The sequence below is a fragment of the Chanodichthys erythropterus genome, chromosome 24 (genome assembly GCF_024489055.1).
Source record: "Chanodichthys erythropterus isolate Z2021 chromosome 24, ASM2448905v1, whole genome shotgun sequence".
NCBI classification, from domain to species: Eukaryota; Metazoa; Chordata; class Actinopteri; order Cypriniformes; family Xenocyprididae; genus Chanodichthys; species Chanodichthys erythropterus.
The window spans coordinates 24,150,300-24,171,423 of NC_090244.1; the positions used below are offsets into that span (position 1 = coordinate 24,150,300).

The 21,124-nt window shown below is 36.9% G+C and overlaps 1 long non-coding RNA gene across 1 annotated transcript in view; it reads right to left on the reverse strand.

Annotated features, from left to right (window-relative positions):
• The window catches only part of LOC137015380 (uncharacterized), a 232,803-nt gene extending 212,154 nt beyond the window's left edge, over positions 1–20,649 (reverse strand). The window contains exon 1 of the long non-coding RNA XR_010893952.1: positions 20,605–20,649. This is a non-coding gene — a long non-coding RNA (uncharacterized lncRNA). The remainder of the gene's footprint in view (positions 1–20,604) is intronic.
• Between the last annotated feature and the right edge of the window lie 475 nt (positions 20,650–21,124).

A 21,124-nucleotide genomic window follows, 5' to 3' on the forward strand; every position in this document is an offset into this window, starting at 1 on the left:
AATGCGTTCTCTGGTGGGCGTAAAAATAATGACAGTGTCGTGTCACGTCTGTCGTCATGAAATGACGTATGACTGTCATTACCAATCAAAATGCGTGTTCATTTAAATGCAATGTGTGGAGTTTTTACACCATTTCTCCATTTAGCAAAACTGATTTATTATTAACGACTACACCCACCCCCATCCCCAAACCTAACCTTAGTGATATATGGTGCACTGCATACACACTTTATTAGCACATATGTTCCCTGGGATCGAACCCACGATCGCATGATCACATGATTGCATATTGTTATTGCAATGCTCTACCAATTGAGCTACGCAAAACCTGAAACATGACGCAGATAAAAGGGAACAATGCATTAAAATGAAAGTGTCCTGTTGTCGAAAGGGGCGCAATTTTAGCAAACGCTCCTATGGGTCATATTTCATGAATTAAAATGAAAGTGTCCTGTTGTCGATAGGGGCACCACTTTAGTAAACGCTCCTATGGGTCGTATTTCATGGACCTATATGGTCATATTGGTTGGAGAACATGTTGTGTCACAGCTACAAAGACCCCTAAAAATGCTAAAGAATGGCTCCAAACGAACTGTGAACTATTAGATGCATCCAAATTAGTTGAAGGAATAGCTCACACCAAACAACAAAAAAAACTGTCATCATTTAGTAATCCTCATGTTGTTCCAAACTTGTATGACTTACATTCTTCTGTGAATACAAAGTTTTTTGAAGAATGCCTCATTGTCCAAAAGTTGTTTTAGACTCCATTGGCTTTTATTAAATGGACAAAATAGCTGAAACTTTACTTTAACTTAACTTTAACAATTTGGAACACCTAGGTCCAAAAAAAAAAAAAAAAAAAACATACCATCTTGCAAAGGCAATTACACCTTCCAACTACACCTTACTATGCGTTCACACCGCCGCCGGCACGAGTGTAAAAGTGACAGGAAGTCATTCATTTTCAATGTGAGCTCTGGCGAGGCGTGGGCATTGCGGAGAGTTGAAGTCAGGTCAACTCTATGGTAATGAGCTATGACGCAGTTCAGCAGCAACTATTCGGGATGTAGAGGTCCTTCGTTTGAAAGGATTCCAGAGAAAGCAGTCGTGTAAACTTTGGTTCCAACCAAACATTAGTTCCCAAGCAAAATAGAGGAGAGGTTGATAATTGTCATGGTGAGTTTTCCAATAATATACGACATGTGTCCCTGTTTGCGTACAGGGACATAAGTAAGAAAAATGATGCGTGGACCAAGGTGTCTGACATTGTTTGTATGGAATGTCTGTAATGGCATAGCTGTATGTGCGATATATTTATATATTTAAGCCTAATGACATTTATCATTATTTTCTCCAGCTAAGCAATTTGTTCTCTGCATTCTCTGGAATACTCTCAAGCAGAGGACTTCTACATTGCGATTGGTTTCCAGTTACTTTGACGCTCTTACAGGCGGCGGTCTGAATGCACAGTTAGGGTGCCGTCACATTTACTGTTGATCTGAACTATGTGTGTGTGAGAAATCCAGTCATTTCAATAGGAATCCACACGCTCTGAAATTTCACATAAGAAAAAAATTCTGAAAGATTTCCTTATATAGATTCCGCATAGATTTTGCAACGAATTTGCCTTTGCTGACCAACAGAAAGCTGATTGGTTTGAAAATTAATGCATGTAAACTGAGCTTTATACATCACTACACAAAAATGCTAATTTTCTGCAGTGTTGACTACACCTTTACACTGAAAAATGTTCAACTGAATTTTTCATTTTAATTTAATTTTGATTGGTTTCATATCAATTGTCACACAGTTTTCTCTATATAAAAGAATAGAAGAGCCAAACCAGTTAGACAGATCATAATATAAGTACAGTTTTGACAATGTGTGGCTCAGCAGCCTGTATCATAACTAATTAGTTAATTTAGCACAGAATTATCCAAAACCACTGTTAAGTCATTATGCTTATAGTTAAACACAGTCGGTATAAAATATAACTTTCAGGGACACTTTAAACATTCCACCATGAAGATATGTTAACAACTTTCTAGCCAAGTACTCAATTGGCTGCAACAGGCTAAAGACCAAACTTGATGTAGCATTTGGAGTAAACTGCCCGATTAGCATTTATTTGAATTAAATCATACTTATTTGGATTTCTTACTCATCTAATGGATATGCAATTACTATACAAAGACAACTATAAGTATTCATAATTTCAGCAATTCTGTCTGGTAACACTAGTGGTCCAAAAATCACACCCTTCTTCTTTAGCAAACCATAAAATCCTATGACTATCATCCATTAAGATGTGTAATCCACATTTAAAGACATTTAATCTGAGATGCAGTTTTCCCAGAAGGCTCAAGCATACATTAGGCCCAATTTGTTGCTTCAGTAGCGATGTCTGTCCTTAACCAAATAAGACTGTCCAAACGGACACACATGCAAAGCAGCTGAACAGACAGATTACAGTGCAGTTCAATGAAGCTGACTGCTCTGCACACTGAGCAATGATGTCATTTAATGCAACCGCATAATATACATGACAAAAAACTAGTTCTCCGCTGATGAATCAAAACTTGGACTATAGGAATGGGGGCAGTCATTTTTCCACAACCTCTGACATTTGCCAGAGTTCCCTTCACTTTTTTTGGCTTTTCCACTCACTGGCCTGTGTAGTTTCTCGATTTTTAGTGTGGATGTATCAGGTTTTGACCAAAACCGAAGTCATGGCCCATTAGGGCATATTAACAACATCGCACCTTCCAATCCTGTGATAATCCCAGGCAACTTTATGCAACACACAATCTTAAAGCCCCCAATAACCCTCCCGCACAAGCTAGCAGCCTGCATTTGTTACTCAAGCAGGCAGCAATTGCACCCCAGTTGCCAATAGATGTACATGTGCCCCATATGTCAGCCTGCAGATGTGCACACCAGAGAGTTCCCACCACACAGCTTGTATTTTCAGTTTTGGGCTAAGGGAATTGAGTATTGCTAAAAAATTAATGTGCATGTCTATTCAGCACACAGTCTCAGCAAATGTGTTTGTTTACCCATTGTAAATCTGCTTAGCATATCATATAACTTGTTGAAATGGACCCAGCTCTGTGTCAACATGAGCCACAAGTTGATGTGGTACACACTAAGTGACCCTTTTACACACTTCTAGAATAAGCATACCTTGTACGAACCCTAACATTTACTGTGCGAGACCATAAAACTCAACTCAAATTGAGAAACATCAGTATCCCATTTGACTTCTGTAATCTGACATATTTCTGAGTAAAACAGGATTCGATTTTATCCATCGGGAATTTTCTGTGGGGTACATACCAAAATGAAGCCATTGTTTGGAGTGGAGGTGTTGAAAACGGGGGCAAGAGGTCAACGTTTTGCTGGTTAGCTTTTGCTGGTAGATGTCATAACTACAATTTCTTTTAGCCCTGCCATTTATATGCATCACTTAAACATGTCAGTGATGCAGATGCTTGTCACTACACCAAATTTTTATAAACTGAACAAAACATCAAGTTTCAGAATTAACAAATGAATAAATTAGTAACAAATTATATAACTACTAAAAGTATATCCAACCTTAGCGGCATGTACTACATAGCAAATCACTACTGCTTGATTGTTATATAATCAAAAAAAGACCATGCTATAATATAGTTTACAGTCTGAAAACTCGATTCTTATTGGCTGGAAGGTGTGCAATAAAACGGTTTAATACACAGACAGTTCCAAGTCAGTTTAATCACTGTTCTATATTAATGCGCTGTTTTCATTGAAGCACACACATACATGTACATCACTTGTGCTGTATTCACTGAAGCACACGTGTATACGTCACTTGGAGATCGCACTGTGCACACACAGAAATTTGTTATCAACGCTGCCCCGCAACTTTTATTTAAAAAAAAATTTTTGCTACTGAATCAGTACATTATATTTCTCAGCAACGAGGAGTTGACGTCACTGGTTTTGAAGTAATTAAACTCACAGTTAATAGAGACATGATGAATTTCGCACACGCATCTCTCATCTCTCACACTCTCTTCATAATTAATTCAAATAAATGCTATAATTCGTTAATTCAAATAGATGTAATCTTACGCACTACTTTATCAGTGTCATGATTCAAAGTGGGCAGAATGCTAGATCTAACGAGTCAAAACTGATAAAAATAAGAGTCATTTTTACTAAGACATTTTGGTCCATATTGACATGATAGCATCACATAGTTGCTGCAGATTTGTCGGCTGCACATCCACGAATCTCCAGTTCCACCACATCCCAAAGCTGTTCTATTGGATTGAGATCTGGTGACTGTGGAGGCCATTTGAATATAGTGAACTCATTGTCATGTTCAAGAAACCTTTGAGCTTTGTAACATGGCAAATTATCCTGCTGGAAGTAGCATCAGAAGATGGGTCCACTGTGATGAAGGGAAGGACATGTTCAGCAACAATACTCAGGTATGCTGTGGCATTTAAATGATGCTCAGTTGGTACTAAGTGAGGCAAAAAAAAAAAAATATTCCCCACACCATTGTGTGAAAATCCCAGTAGTCAGTAGTTTCTGAAATACTCAGACCAGCCCATCTGGCACCAACAACCATGCCACTTTCAAAGTCACTTAAATCACCTTTCTTCTCCATTCTGATGCTCAGTTTGAACTTCAGCAGATCATCTTGACCATGTCTACATGCCCAAATGCATTGAGTTGGCATGTAATTGGCTGATAATGTGATTGATTGTACAGTTGCAAAATGTAAACTTAAAATTTTAAATGTTACTGCCTAGATCTAATTTTCTTAATGACACTATAAAGCATTAAGATTATAAACAATAACATAATGATTTTCTGTAAAGCTGCTGTGAAACAACATGTAAAAATAAATTTGAGTTTCCTTGACCATCCTTGAATCTTTTCTCATTGAAAGCCATTTATACGTATCATAAATATGTATTAAATATGTGCATAAATATGTATTCTAAAGAAACATTTTCTAAGCAAAAATGTAATTATGTTAAGGACAGATATTGTCATGTCTGTTTTTGGTTTGGTTTCACATTCATGTTTCCATGTCTTTATTTTGTAACTTGTCATAAGCCCTATTCAGACAGGACTAGTTTTCCAAATTATTGTTTCACAGGCATACTTTGAGATTTTAATTCCGTCCGAATCTGCCAAGTCTGTAATTTTAAATCAACTTCTGTAAAACCTCTGTAAGAATTCAGTTTATGGCACTTCTGATTAATTTCTATGGTATCCTTAAACTTGACTGTCGCAAAACTCTGAATGAAATTCAATGACATCAATGTGATTGGTTATCAAGGGACATGTTAACCAAGTAAGCCATAACATTTTCTCCAATGATAAAGCCACGGACACTCGTATCTCCCAATAATAGGCTTGTTTGACTTCACGCAGCGCTGTGCAGACCGATCGGCGTCCGACTTGTCCGACTTGAGACAGCACTGACGCCACGTGGCTGTGACGTATGCCATAAAGTACCACGAGAGCAATTCGAGAGCAGCCGGCTGGTTCATTCTGCGCAGTTTTGTTTATTCTCACACCTTCAGTTCTACTAATGCTCACAAATCTGCATTTTTATAACAGTAAAACCTATTTTTCATGTAGTCGCAATATTATATTGTGTCATGTTTATCAAAATAAAACTGATAAAAAAAATTAGACCCCACTTCATTGATGCTTGTTGAACTTTATTCTTGTACAAACAGATGCTGTATTAAGCAGCATCTAAAGCATTGAATGAAAATGTCTTTGTATTTGACAAAAAAATTATTTCACTTCAGCTGTGATAAAGTATGCAAACACAGCATGAGCCTCACAACGGGAAACAGAAAGTGTCCAACTTCACGTCTCCGTTTTCAGCTCCTCACCGACTGAACATGGCATACTTGCCGATCGGTTACATCCAGCCAATGTCGAACACACTTAATAAATATTATATGGCTGTCTGAATAGGGCTATAGTTATGTTTTCTGTCATGTCATGTCATGTGATTCCCTTGCCCCTGATGTGATCTCATCATGTGCTTCCTTTGCTTCATGTGTTTTGTTCTGATTGGTTTAGAGTCTTGATTACCCACAGGTGTATCATGTTAATCATTAGTCATTGTGTATATATAGCCCTCATGTTTCCATTGTGCCTTGTCTAGCTTTGTCAATATAACCTACTGTGGGTGAGTTTAGTCAGGCCTGTTTATGTCAAGTTCTCATGTACAAGTCAAGTTCAAGTGTGCTCTAGTTTATGCTCTAGTTTCATGGTTTCGCTTGTTTTGTATCTGGTTCACGTTTGTCAATAAAACTGCACATGGGTTCTCAACTTTGACTCGCCTTCAATGGACTTGGTTACAGATATTTTGCCAGCGTACTTTTTTTTTAAGTGCTCTTAAAAGCATGAACTGGACTTTTTACCCCTGTCTGGTGCCTTTCACAGTAGAAGAACATAAATTGAAGTAAAGGTCATTGTATCTGCTCTCCATCTTACGTAAGACATGGTTAAGTCTGGAGTGTAAAGAAAGTTATAAAAAATACGTCTGGGAGAAGTTGAATGTCCCTGTTTGCTTCTCGGAGGGGTGTGAAGGATGGAGAAAACATAAAAAAGAAGAACAAGAGGGTAATCTAGTCTTAAACGATCTTATGTAACTCCTTAAACACAACTGGAAATCAGCCTAGATCACTGTACTTGATAAGCATGATGCTAAAGAATTGGGCTAGAAACTTAAGTTGCATCCCAAATGCCTACACTATGTACTCTGTTTAATAATGTATGACATTTATTAGATAGCTAGTTTGTCATCCAGTATTGAGTCTAATAGCCAGCCCACCTATGCTACATGTGGAAAGCAGCTACAGTTGAGTCCATGAAGTATCAATATTCCACACTTTTTTTTTTCAGTTAATTAAGTGCATAATTTAGGTATTTGCACTTCTTGTTTGAATCTTATACTATAAAATGGCTTAGAATAGTGCACAAGTATGTGATTTGGGAAGCAGACAAATAATAGCCATGATAACCAAGTGAGCTCCATACATAAGCAGCATCCAAAACTGAAATGAAATCTCTTTAAGTGACTTATTTGGACATTCAACATAGGTAGCAACAATATATGTCACACATAACATGCTCACTCATAGTAAGACTCAACTTACAATTGAATTGAGTTTAGCTAACAAAACAAAACTGTTAAAGGTGCCGTAGAATTGAAAATTGAATTTACCTTGGCAGAGTTGAATAACAAGAGTTCAGTACATGGAAATGACATACAGTGAGTCTCAAAGACCGTTCGTTAGCATGTTGCTAATGTACTGTTAAATTTGGTTAAAGTTACCATCGTTTATTACTGTATTCACGGAGACAAGAGCGGTCACTATTTTCATTTTTAAACACTTGCAGTCTGTATAATGCATAAACATCTTCAACATTCTTTATAAATCTCTCCAATAGTGTGTAATGTTAGCTTTAACCAGGGAGAACAGCCTCAAACTCATTCAGAATCAAATGTAAACATCCAAATAAATACTATACTTACATGATCCGATGCATGCATGCAGCATGCATGACGAACATTTTGTACAGATCCATTTGAGGGTTATATTAGCTGTGTGAACTTTGTTTATGCAGTGTATTATAGTCGAGAGCTCGGGGGCGGGGAGCGCGACGATTTAAAGGGGTAGCAGTCTGAATCGACGTATATTTAATGATGCCCCAAAATAGGCAGTCAATAAAATTAGTTACAAAAAATCTATGGGTATTTTGAGCTGAAACTTCACATACACATTCAGGGGACACCTTAGACTTATATTACATCTTGTGAAACAACGTTCTAGGGCACCTTTAATAAGGCTAAAAACACTTAGCACACAAATATTGTGCAAAATTATTTAGAAAGTCACAGTTCTATCAACTCCATCTGTCAATTTTAATTTATTGATTTCATTGCAATGCATTCTGGGATTGCTTTCTCCACAAAAGATATATGAGATGTTGCCCTGAATTTGACCATAAGAGGTGTCTCAAAAGGCAGCATAATGTTGCTGTCTATCTTTTTGGAAAGTCTTCAGTTCAGCAGTGTACTTGTGATGCCTTTAAATGCTGTCTAGATAGGCACTAGGTTTTGAGACAAAGTTAATATCTCTTATGTAAATGTCTAGACCTCTGGCCAGTAATAGAGGAACCATAAGTTGAGAAATGATTAAAATATCAGATTCAATACATCAATGTGACAACTAGCAAGCTAATAAACGACTTCAAAATACCCATCAATAGGGCAAATGCATTATAAACAGATGTACATTCACATTACCCAGCAGGAACAGAAGTTTAAGAGATATATCAAGTCACCACAGGGATGTTCAAGAGCTGTTTCCACACGGGACTCAGATGAAATAAGCATCCAACAGAAGCTGGGTGAATGTCATTTGGGGGAATGGGTTGGGACGAGTGCAGCAGTCCACAATTGACTAGCAAAAATCCTCAATGTCCATCGCTGTGGCTGACCACTAAGGAGTCTCTTCTTTCTTCTGGAAACATAAACAATGAAGCTTTAAACCTAAATGGTTTTAACAGCTCTGCTACCGACTACGCCAAGCCTGGGGGTGTATTCCTGCCTGCACTGTCTACACAAAACAAACAATGTTCAACTCAAAGAGCTTGACTAAATGGACTTAGTGTGACTTGCTGATTTAACTCATCTGAGATTGAAACGATTATGCAATAATATGCATAACTTACATGGACCTTGACTTTAAAATTCTGGGAGGAGAGATGTATTCCCCCTGAGGTATTTGGCACAGTACAGCGTCCTGTAGTGTATTAAGCACTAAGCAGTAAACAGAATGCACTCTTGCATAAGTCTTATTTTTTGTAGGGCTGATAAAAAAAACACGGTATTAAGTTACAATCAGCTACAAAACTGAAAAGCATAGTTTGTGTTATAAAAGAACAAAATAAATAGAATAATAAATAAAACTTATGCAGAAATTAGTTTTTGCACTCCTGTAATCTATTTCTGCCTAGCTCTGGTGATTGGCACATCTGGACGATGTCATTTGACATGTGTTAGAATGAGTGGGGCAGGGGTGTCTTCCCAAGTTAGTGACATCACTAACCCTAAAATTTACATAAACCCTGCCCCTGAGAACACGCAACAAAGGGGGTGAGGCCATGTTGGGCTGCTTTAGAGAAGAGGAAGAGTTGTTGTAGTAGAGTGTTGTTACCATGCTGTCATTTTACGCCAGACTGCTTCACAAACGAGGGTCAATTCAATGTTGAATTTGTACAAAAGTTTAACATGATGGCACATGCTAGTCGATATGTTGAATCAACTCCACAGGAACTAGATAAATTTATCAACTAACCATTCGAAATGTCCAGTTGCATTATTATCAACACAAGCCATCCAGCATTTTATATATTCTAATATCAATCTAGCTTACTGCAGTGTGCAACAAGTGTCTAACAGCAGCCACCGAGCAAACACAGAGTAACGTTATAACATTTTCAACACACTCAAATGTATCTAATATGATAAACAGAGCTGTGTTACCTCATATGCTTGACTGGAAAAGTGGAAGCAGCGCCAGCGACTGTGGTATAATAAAAGTGCCGCTGCTTGTGAGGCGTATATTGCGCAATAGTTCCAGCGGCCTCGTTCAGCTCCCACAACATTCGGTCCTGCTCTGCTTCATACTACAGTAATGTTAATAATCACATCCATGAACATGATTTTTTACCGAGTCCTATCCCAATTGTTTTCCACTGTGAAGTGAAGACCACATGTCCCAAGATTCCGCGCTCAAATTTGCCGTCATAAAGCTACACCACTGTTTTGAATAGGCCTCTAGCGACCTCTAGCGGACAGAAAATATTACATATTGCACCTTTAACATTAAAAACACAGACAGCACAGTAGCAGGATTATTGGGATGCTGTCACTTTAATACTGAATGCATTCATGATCATGCATTTTCTGTCTCAACTGAAGACATAATTGACTTTACTAGGATTCTCACCAAGACGGGCATTTTTTGACAATTTTGTGTGAATTTGTCTATTCAAGCACAGGAAGGCATGAAAGAGAGTTAAACTTAGGAGAGTTCAGCATCTGAGACACTTTCAGGATGTTTTGGATTTTGAACTTCCCACATATTGCGTGAGTAACGAATTCCCCTTTCGCATTTGAATATTACAGTGGAAAGGCCTGACTTTCGTAACTGTCATAACTTTTGTTATGATGCAGCACTGACCTTAATCTGTACAGAGCACTGTTCACGTTCATATTCGCACAACATTGCATTGTCAATGCACATTCATGTTATCACAAAATTGTATTGTGTGTGCGGTAATGAAACGCTGTGTGTTAACTGCCAAAACATGAAAAAGAGAAGAAGAAGAAGAGGCAATCTGTGCACCAACCCAGAACAAGCTTTCAGATGGCACACAAGAGCTTGCTAGTAGCCTATAGGCTGAGTTTCAAATAATATTTGTGACGCGTTTCACAAACTTCACGGAAAGTAAACAGAGATTGCAGAAAACGACATCCTGTTTGTTTTCTTTATTTTACAAAAGCACAATGTTTTTGTTTTTATTGTGAGTGTACACAAATTACAGTTTCAAATGATCTCTTACTCTTATCTTTATGACCATAAATGACAGTATTTTAAGTTGTTTCCTCTGTTATAATGAGACAAAATCAATTGGCATTGTGCCGATTTATGTCGTGGAATTCTCACTACTACTGTCCAGTGATGAAATGGGAAGCCTCAGGTGCCACTTCGCTCACTGTCACCTCGTGGAAAGGTGAAATAGGCAAATGGCACTTTTTCTCCTTTTCTCCTTCTTTCTGCGTAACATTGAACATTGTGCATCCGCCATTGTCACCATGTGAATTCTCACATTGAAAGACAATGACAGACAGCGTAGGCTACGCACAACATGTTAATCAAACAATAAGTTTGTCTTCTGCTACTATAGCCCATCTGCTTTAAGGTTGGATGTAAGTAATCTAATAAGTTATCCAAGTTATTCATGAGATAAAGGCAAGTCTTGCTCAATTTGGTACTCAATGTTTTCAACATCACTCGATGAACTGTGATTTCATTGTTGGAAAGGAGGCATTGCATTTCCCTGTGAGAGAAACCTGAGGTTTCAAAAGTATCGGAAACATGTATTTGTATCGGTATGCATCGGCATTATGTCCGTCCCTGGAGTCGATACTGGTAGAAGCTAATGCGATTTGCTTCATATGGCTTTACTTTCCCTGTAAGCTCTTACCGAAACACAATATCTGGCAACTGCTCCTGAAAACAAGGGGACTTATTTCCCTTGATTTTTAAGGATTCTGGCTCAAAGGGCAGGACGAATCTGTGCGAATCCCTGCCTGTTGAGCACATGAGGGGAATGTAGCACTTTGGTGCGAGCTCTGATACCTGATTGCTCTGGCAGGGATCATGTGGATCTGCACAATGGACGCTATCCCAGTTTCCACACAAATCCTGAGCTTCCAGCCTCAAAAGAGCACTCAGACAGACATGCTCTTCAGTCCTGAGTTTAGGACACATCCTGCACTGCTTACACTCTTAATCTCTTGCTTTTTAATGCATTTAAACCTTGGCTGGAAACTTAAAGATTGCAGATACTGAGATGATGGGTAAATCTCATGAAAAAAAGAATAATAATAAAGCAAACAGCAAACCAAAATACCACCCACACCAATTCTGAGTAGACAACTGCCAGGATCTCTACATTTTCTTGACAGATTTAGGAACTGAAACTGGTTCTTTTTCAAAAACCAGTTCCATAAATAAAATAAAAATAAATAAATAAATAAATAAAAAAACAGAACTAATTGATGTTCAGTCCAAGTTCAAATTCTGTATCTTTTCAGTTAGTTCTTTTTAGTGAATCAAAAACATACAGCTCAGCCATTGTAGTCAGATTGCAGAACAAATTAATTTTATATTCTTTTTATATCGATTCTTTTGAATGAATTGAACACATACAACACAACCAGTGTAGTCCAATCCTCAAAGGAATGTATCTTTTGAGTCAGTTCGGAAGCACACTGTGCAACCACTGTAGTCAGAATCTTGAACAAACTAATCTTATGAGCAGGTTCTTATTAGTGAATCAAACACATACAGCGTAACCACCAGTTGGTTCTTTTTAGAGAATCAAAAATACAACACAAGCAGAGTAGTCCAATTCCTCAAATTAATGAATCTTATGAACTGGATCGTTTTAGTGAATCAAACATATACAACACAAACAGTGTAGTTCAATTCCTGAATGAGTATCTTTTGAGGCAGGTCTTTTTAGTGAATTAAAAACATATATCATACAAATTTACTTATTACATTGTACTTAATGCTCATGCGATTAGTTACAGACTGGCTGACAACATGAAGAATAAAGAATCCTCAATGAATTCAATTCAATTCAATTCACTTCACATTTATTTGTATAGCGCTTTTCACGACACATATCGTTTCAAAGCAGCTTTACAGAGAATGCATGTCAACATTACAATTTAAAGACTGCAGATAGCAAATAATGTAATAATTTAGGCAATTAATTTACAATCACTGTTAGCAGTTTAACTAAAGGTAGAAGCAATGAGCTCCTGGAAAAATGTATTACATATTAACAACAATTAGGATATATAGAAATGAAAAAGGTTAAGGAACCAAAATCTTCAAGAGGAGTCAGAAACAGAATCAATAACTTACGATTCCCATCCCTAGCAAATTCTCCCTAAAAATATAAGGCCCATTAAATGCTGAGCAGACTTATCATCATCATTATAAAAATATAAAATCACATTTTTAATAATATGAATCGCATCAATATTTCAAATTTTTTCCCTGATTTTACGGGGAAACATGACCCGGACATTTCTTTGTGAGATTCACTCATCCTATCCTCATTACACCTTTGAGCGGAGTGTTTAACCTGAGGTTCCCCCAGTAAGTTTCTGTAGATAAAAGCTTCTGCTGAAAGACAAATAACTCAAACTAATCCTTTTGCTTTCTTTGTCTCTTAGTGCTGAAATCATACATCATTCACATAAGGGGGAATTTGGATGTTCTAACATGCTTACACGTTGTAAGAACATTCATTTATTTGTCTTTTCTCTGTGTATTTGTGGAAAGGCGTATGTTTCTTTTGTGCTGACTCTGGGTAGTCAAATTTGTTTTTCTGTCTCCTCATCTGCTATCTGTTGGTTTATTTTCTCTTAACTAATTTGTACATCACTCTGTCTCTCTTGAATTTCTTTTTCTCTGTATTTGTCTGTCTGGTCATTCACACAGGACACATTGATTTTTTTTCCTTCATCATATCTTTCTCCTTAGCTCTGTTATTAATCTGAATTTTTGAAGTTTGATGGCAATAACATGGTATATATTACAGGTTCTCTTTAGTTTACTGTATACTAATCAGCTCAACATCTTTTGTATGCTTAAACTGACAAGCGTGTATGTAGTTACAGTACACTGTCGATCATGTCATGAGCTCTGGTTTTCACATGGTTTAAACAAATATAAATAAATATTAGGATTATTATAATCGTCAACAAATTTATAGAGTTTGTCTTGACTCATCTAGAGTTTGTCCTTTGCCTTGACTCGTTTTCGTACCCGTGCGCTCCGCATCCAGGGCTCGAAAATAAGGACTGCACGATGGCCCAGGACCAACGTGAAAGACTCTCGGGCCAGTTGATGGAACTGATTGGGCCAGTGCTGCATCTTCATAGAAGCTGATAATTTTCACATTTATAATCCTTGCCAATATGTAAATATCCAAACACACATAGGCGAAAGTACCCGCATCTCTCAGTTTGGTACTCGTGCACTGTGTGATAAATTTTGTGTGCTCAACACACATTCAAAGTGTGTGCCCAGAACGCAGCATCTCACAGCGCACAAATACTCTTCCACGTCTTCCTGAGCTTGGACGGACATATTCACACAAAATTGTCAAATTGCCCATCTTGTCAAGTGTCATCACAAACATAGTCAGTTATCTCTTTAGTAACGTAAACCTGACATAAGATGCATGTGTAACAGTATATTGGATCCGTGCAGCTCTTAAGGTGACAGCAGCCTAATAAACCTGCTGCTGCCTGTTTTTATGTTAATCAAACAAAAAACATAAAAAAAAAAAAATGCTCACTGCTCTTGACTGAATAACTTTAATAAGGGTTAATCTATATTCATACAGTGAAGATTATGCAGTGATATTTTGCATTTAATTACTATTTCTATACCGGAAAATCCAATTTAGACCTACAAGAAAAGAACGGTTTTCACTTCTGTACTTGTGCAATGTTTTTGTGCTGCGCACACATCCAAGTGTGCACAGAGAGATGCCTCTCATATAGTGCACGGACAAATACACACATACAGTAATTTTTAAAATATCCCTGTAAACAAAGTCAGTTTGTCTTAAGTGAACATAAACGGATGAGAAAGAAAAACTATATTGGATCCATGCATTCACAGCAGCCTAACAGTTATACCAGCTGCCACCAGTCATTTATGTAAATCAGAGAAAAAAGAAAAGGAAAATCACTCACTGATTGACAGAATAACTTTTGTAACTTTAATTAGCCTAATCTGTATTTTATTTGCCTTTTTTCAGCACTGACTACACTAACGGCAAGGTTTGTCTGTGTGTGCTACTGTCAAACATCATTTATCGTTACTTTCACAATTTTGTCAAATATTTTTTCTTGATTACACATCTTGATTTGATGTTTTTTTATTCCTAAGTTAACACTGCTATTCATTTTTATGCAATATATTTTGTTCTGCAGATGAAAAAAAATTAAAACTATCCTATAAATTCTGAATATCAGTGATTTCCCCTATTTTAAAAAATATCATCAAGTATTGTTTTATTTTGGTCTGCACTCTAATAAAAGTTACACAGAAAAGCCTTTAAATAGTGTACGTAATGAATAAAAAAAATAAATAAAAAAATCACAAACATGACTATTGTAATTCAAATTATTTTATATATACAATTTCGGTTTTTATTGCATATTGCAAACGGATGAAGAATTTACGGTGTTTTGAATATCTCTTTCACATGTTTCCAATGTTGGCAGCTCCATTGTAGCATATTGGGGTGTTATACTTTGCTGTAGATTAAATTAAATAAAATAAAAACACTAATATCATTTTTAACTACTTCTGCTTCTAAATAGCCTAAATAAAGCAGTAACTTTTGGAGACCTTGTACCTCAAGAGCCAGAAAGAAAAACATAACCATTTTTCTCATGTAGAATGAACCAAATTCATTTTTAACCCCTGATTGTAGACAAATAAATACATTATAGCTTGACTACAAGTTTAAAAACAGTGTTACAAGTTATGATTAAGCAAATTTATCATGTTGAAATATGTCTACTCAGGCAATAACGGCAAAAAGAGAAACATCGGACCTTATGAAAGAAGATACATTGCTATGACATCAGCATGCATTTATCATTCTTACAATCACCACCAGAATGTCCACCTTTACAATGAACTTAAATTGTGTTCTGTTAAGTTGTATTCAATAATTCTCCTCATGAAACGAAATTTAGTTCAAACACAAATTCGATGAGAACAGTGTGGAAATCATTTGCAAAACTAACATAACACCAAAGCTTATGTTTTATGTTAGTTTAAGCACAAACTCAACCTTTACGTTTCAATAATGAAATTAAACTGAATCGCAGCCTATCATTAGATAAAGTGCAGCCAAGCTCAACATGATGTATTTTCACGGTGTCGCCTTTTGTCTCTGGCAGGGACGGGGCTCGCGTAGACGATATAATCTGATATCGCAATATCTTTTGAGGCAATTACTTAAATTATTGAAAATATTTTTTACATATTGTCCAGCCCTAGCATCGAAAGTACAATTCTGTACCAGCTGAGTTACAGAGCAAGTATAAAATGTCAGAAAGGCAAACATATGGAGCTTCAAAATGTATTCATTTACAAATCATGCACTATGGCAATGATATTAAAATGGCAGACCATTGTCTGGTTCCGGACCTCGGCTTAGTTCCATCCAGACCGCGGGACATAATTGTCCCATTTTACCATTTCTACAGATTGAAGTGAGCAGTGCGTCAAAACAAAAGGAGCAGTTCACACCACAACGGCTCAGGGTCGTGTACTGTACTGATCTTTCGGCACTATATACTATATAATATTTTCATCTAGAGCCAAACATGCTTCATTCAAGCTCTTTCCGCTCCATGCACATTGCTTTCTCCTGATAAAGATGTAAAGCGCCGCTCTAACAACAGCAGAAACATGGTGAGCTGAAAAATACTTTCGAAAGATACTTTTGCTAAAACTCTGCAGAAAACAAGAATGCAGCAAAATACAATTCCTATATTTATCTGTCATACATACTTCATACTTTAACCATTAACTAAACAGGTTTGTGACAAGAAGTTAACGTGTGGCACCTTTAGACCCAAGATTCTCATCTTTGATGAATATTTTGAGTGTTTAAGATTGACCTCCGCTGGGGACAAAATATAAAGACCAGACCTCTTGAAACTTTAATTGAATACCCCTGCACTATAGTAAAAAGTGTTTTGGGGTCACAATATAATATTGTGCAGTAAGTCTATATTAATCGATAATCTGCCCTTTTTTTTGTTTGAAAAGGATAAAAAGTGCTTGCTGTTTTACTGCCTCTAGTGTTCATTTCTGTTGGAAATTGCAGTGTTTTGCATGTATTGGTACATTTTTTGCATTTTGCAAAAAAGTAAGTAGAGGTACGTCACCACCTCAAATGCACAAAACGCTTCCACTATACAAGAGAAAGCAGTAGCCGCATGATGATTCCACTAGGGCTATCACTAACGATTATTTTGGTAATTGAGTAATCGTTCGATTAATCCGATGATTATTTGAGTAATCGAACCCCCGCCCCTTTCCCCCTCTGAGATGATACATACTGTGTGTAAGCAACTATGAAGTTTACCCTGTTCTTCTCCCAGTTCATCGGACACTTACATCTCTCTGTGTATTTTGAGAGAAGTGGATGAATTCACATGTTGTAAATCAGACAGATCTGATTCTCTCATCGGCGGTGTAAAACAATCATGGTGGCACCCATCACGCATATATATTATACTGATGTATTCTCCTGCGTTTGTGTAGGTTTTAATTAAAACCTTTTGATTAAATTCCGCACAGTGCGTTTCCAGATAATTGTTAAAAGTAATCAAAACTCACAGTATATGCAGAGATGGAGTTTGAGAAGTGCCACTCCTATAAATAATAACAGTTTGTGTGGAGCTGTGAACGGAGCCACTCTGAGATTTACAGCACATATATATTAAACCTGCAAGAAAAACATTTTATTTAATTGAATCAAAGCCTTTGAAAATTCACAATAGCATTAGGCTTTATTATGATTTTTAAACGGGTTTAATATCATGCAGCCTTAGAAAACGGTCTAATAATTCTCATCCGTGGAAAGCGCCACTTCTGGTATTTTGCTGATTACCTGACATTGGCAAATTGAAATCGAGGATTTAGCCTGTAGTGCCAGACCAATTTGTTGGCAGAGGCTATTTACACTAACTTTGCCCACCAATGTCTGGGTTAGCTAGACAAAATCACAAAAGAAACCTGGCTGATAACAGGAACAATTATGTGGAGAGTAAGGTGGATTCTAACTCGCAAGTTCAAATCCACCTTTTTCCAAACTCATTCTTCTCCCTTTTCCCATCACATATCAGCACGGAGTGGCGTTTTTTTTTTTTTTTTTTTATAAAATTAAAGAAAATATTAGTGGAAATAAAGTTAAATGGGTATTTAATATTGGGCATAAAGTTTAACAAGTAGGGTTAGGGGTATTTAGGGACAAGGACAAGTAATGTCCAAATGAGGCAGTACCCATTTATGATTGTAATAAATATAACCATATACACTGAATATTTTGTTATTACTGCATACCGTTTTATAATGTACTACAATACACTGAGTATCTGCCACTATTTGCGCCATTCACATCTATTGCATCTATTGCAACCAGAGTGTCTATTGCAAGTAGCCTCTGCCAAGAAAAGAAAAAAAATCAGTGATATGTGGCACAGCTGCCTTTAAGTCACATTATTTGCTCCAAATTATTGTGACTTTAAACTACACGTCCTTTAACGTGGGCAACTCCTTCCTAAACCGCGAGCTCTCCGTGACCCAAAACAAACCCCGCCAAAACAAAACTGAGCAGTTGTTCTACTTGTGCGACCCAGACCATAACCGTCAGCATTACGCCATTGTGGCCTCTCTGCATCAAGGTTTAACTGGACTAAGAGGAGAGTAAATTGATTGGGACTGACTGGCTCATAAGCTTATAGCAGCTTACAGCCAAATCTTTACATCATCAGCACTGAGGCTTTACTGAAGATGACGCCAGCCGCTCTGGAACACATTTGCCAATCAGCATTACAAGCAACTGAAGGGCTCAGGAAATTAGCTCAAACTTATAAAGACAGAGTGGAAAAGCATGTGAGAGGTTGAAAGTCAATGGTCTTAAAGGACATGTAGGAATGATCAGAATGCAAGTTTAGTTTAGTTTCCAATTAATTTCTATTAACTAATTTCTTCCACCTATTTGTACAGCTTTTTAATGATTCAATATCAAACAGCTCAAAAATCACAACAAACAAGCAAAAGGAATAAAAGAGTTGTACTCAAACTGAAGGCTAAAACCACAACTTTTGAATGGATAGATACATTCAGATATACAAAATTTACAAACCCAATTCCAAAAAAGTTGGGACACAGTACAAATTGTGAACAAACACAGAATGCAATGATGTGGAAGTTTCAAATTTCAATATTTTATTCAAAATACAACATGGATGACATATCAAATGTTTAAACTGAGAAAATTTATCATTTTAAGGGAAAAATAAGTTGATTTTAAATTTCATGGTATCAACACATCTCAAAAAAGTTGGGACAAGGCCATGTTTAATACTGTGTGGCAATGAATGTTGTCCCATTCTTGTCTAATACAGGCTTCTAGTTGCTCAACCCTCTTAGGTCTTCTCTGTCGCATCTTCCTCTTTATGATGCGCCAAATGTTTTCTATGGGTGAAAGATCTGGACTGCAGGCTGGCCATTTCAGTACCCGGATCCTTCTTCTACGCAGCCATGATGTTGTAATTGATGCAGTATGTGGTCTGGCGTTGTCATGTTGGAAAATGAAAGGTCTTCCCTGAAAGAGACGACGTCTGGACGGGAGCATATGTTGTTCTAGAACTTGGATATAGCATTGATGGTGCCTTTCCAGATGTAAGCTGCCCATGCCACATACACTCATGCAACCCCATACCATCATGATGCAGGCTTCTGAACTGAGTGCTGATAACAACTTGGGTTGTCCTTTTCCTCTTTAGTCCGGATGACATGGTGTCCCAGTTTTCCAAAAAGAACTTCAAATTTTGATTCGTCTGACCACAGAACAGTTTTCCACTTTGCCACAGTCCATTTTAAACGAGCCTTGGCCCAGAGAAAACGCCTGTGCTTCTGGATCATGTTTAGATATAGCTTCTTTTTTGACCTATAGAGTTTTAGCCGGCAACGGCAAATGGCACGGTGGATTGTGTTCACCGACAATGTTTTCTGGAAGTATTCCTGAGCCCATGTTGTGATTTCCATTACAGTAGCATTCCTGTATGTGATGCAGTGCCGTCTAAGGGCCCGAAGATCACGGGCATCCAGTATGGTTTTCCGGCCTTGACCCTTAAGCACAGAGATTGTTCCAGATTCTCTGAATCTTTGGATGATATTATGCATATGTAGATGATGATAACTTCAAACTTTTTGCATTTTTTCTCTGAGAAACTCCTTTCTGATATTGCACCACTATTTTCCACCGCATTGGGAGAATTGCTGATCCTCTGCCCATCTTGACTTCTGAGAGACACTGCCACTCTGAGAGGCTCTTTTTATACCCAATCATGTTGCCAAATGACCTAATAAGTTGCAAATTGGTCCTCCAGCTGTTCCTTATATGTACATTTAACTTTTCCGGCCTCTTATTGCTACCTGTCCAAACTTTTTTGGAATGTGTAGCTCTCATGAAATCCAAAATAAGCCAATATTTGGCATGACATTTTAAAATGTTTCACTTTCAACATTTGATATGTTATCTATATTCTATTGTGAATAAAATATAAGTATATGAGATTTGTAAATGATTGCATTCTTTTTTTTATTCACAATTTGTACAGTGTCCCAACTTTTTTGGAATCGAGTTTGTAATTAAAAATATGATATAGAATCACAGAATCACTTCTTTTTCATTTAAGGTAATGGCAGATATTTACTAAGGTGTTTATAAATCTAACCCATAGGGCTAACTGAGCATAGATTAGCTGTAACCCACCAGATTGTTAGACTTTTTACAGAAATTCAGAAAGATTAACAGAAAATAGGAGAAAAGGAGAAAACAAAGAGGACCCAGGGGAAACTTGTTTGAAAAGATTTTTTTTTTTTTAAGAAGAAGAAAAAAGAAAAGAAAAAGCACAGCCCAGCCTACCTACTGATGGATCTTTAATTTGGGGATTCCACACCAGAAAAATCCACAAACCTGGAGATAAACAGAACAAAACAAGGTCAGTGATGCACTAATTACTAATACTTTACTCTGTATACACTGCCAAAGTTTTGACATTTAGTTGTTTAGATGCAACAGACTTAGTGAGAACAGGCATTAGCATGTGTTTACCAGTCAGATTTCCAGCCATTAGCATTTTTTCCACAAATGACAATAAAGCAGGATTTGTGCCTTAATTTTGAAAACTTTTGGACTTTATCAAGCTATCAAAAAAGACAACAAACAGACAATAATAATTAAATCAAATTCTTAAATTAAATGAATTATAAATTGTTAATTTAAATGAACTATTTAATTTAAATTTGAGTTTCTATAATATCAAATTGGAATAATTCTTGCACAAACCTTTCTCTGCTTATTAAATAAAACTATCAAGATGAATGAAGAACATGTCCGTGTTTGTTAAGTCACTGTTCATTCAGTTCATTCATGTCCCAGTACA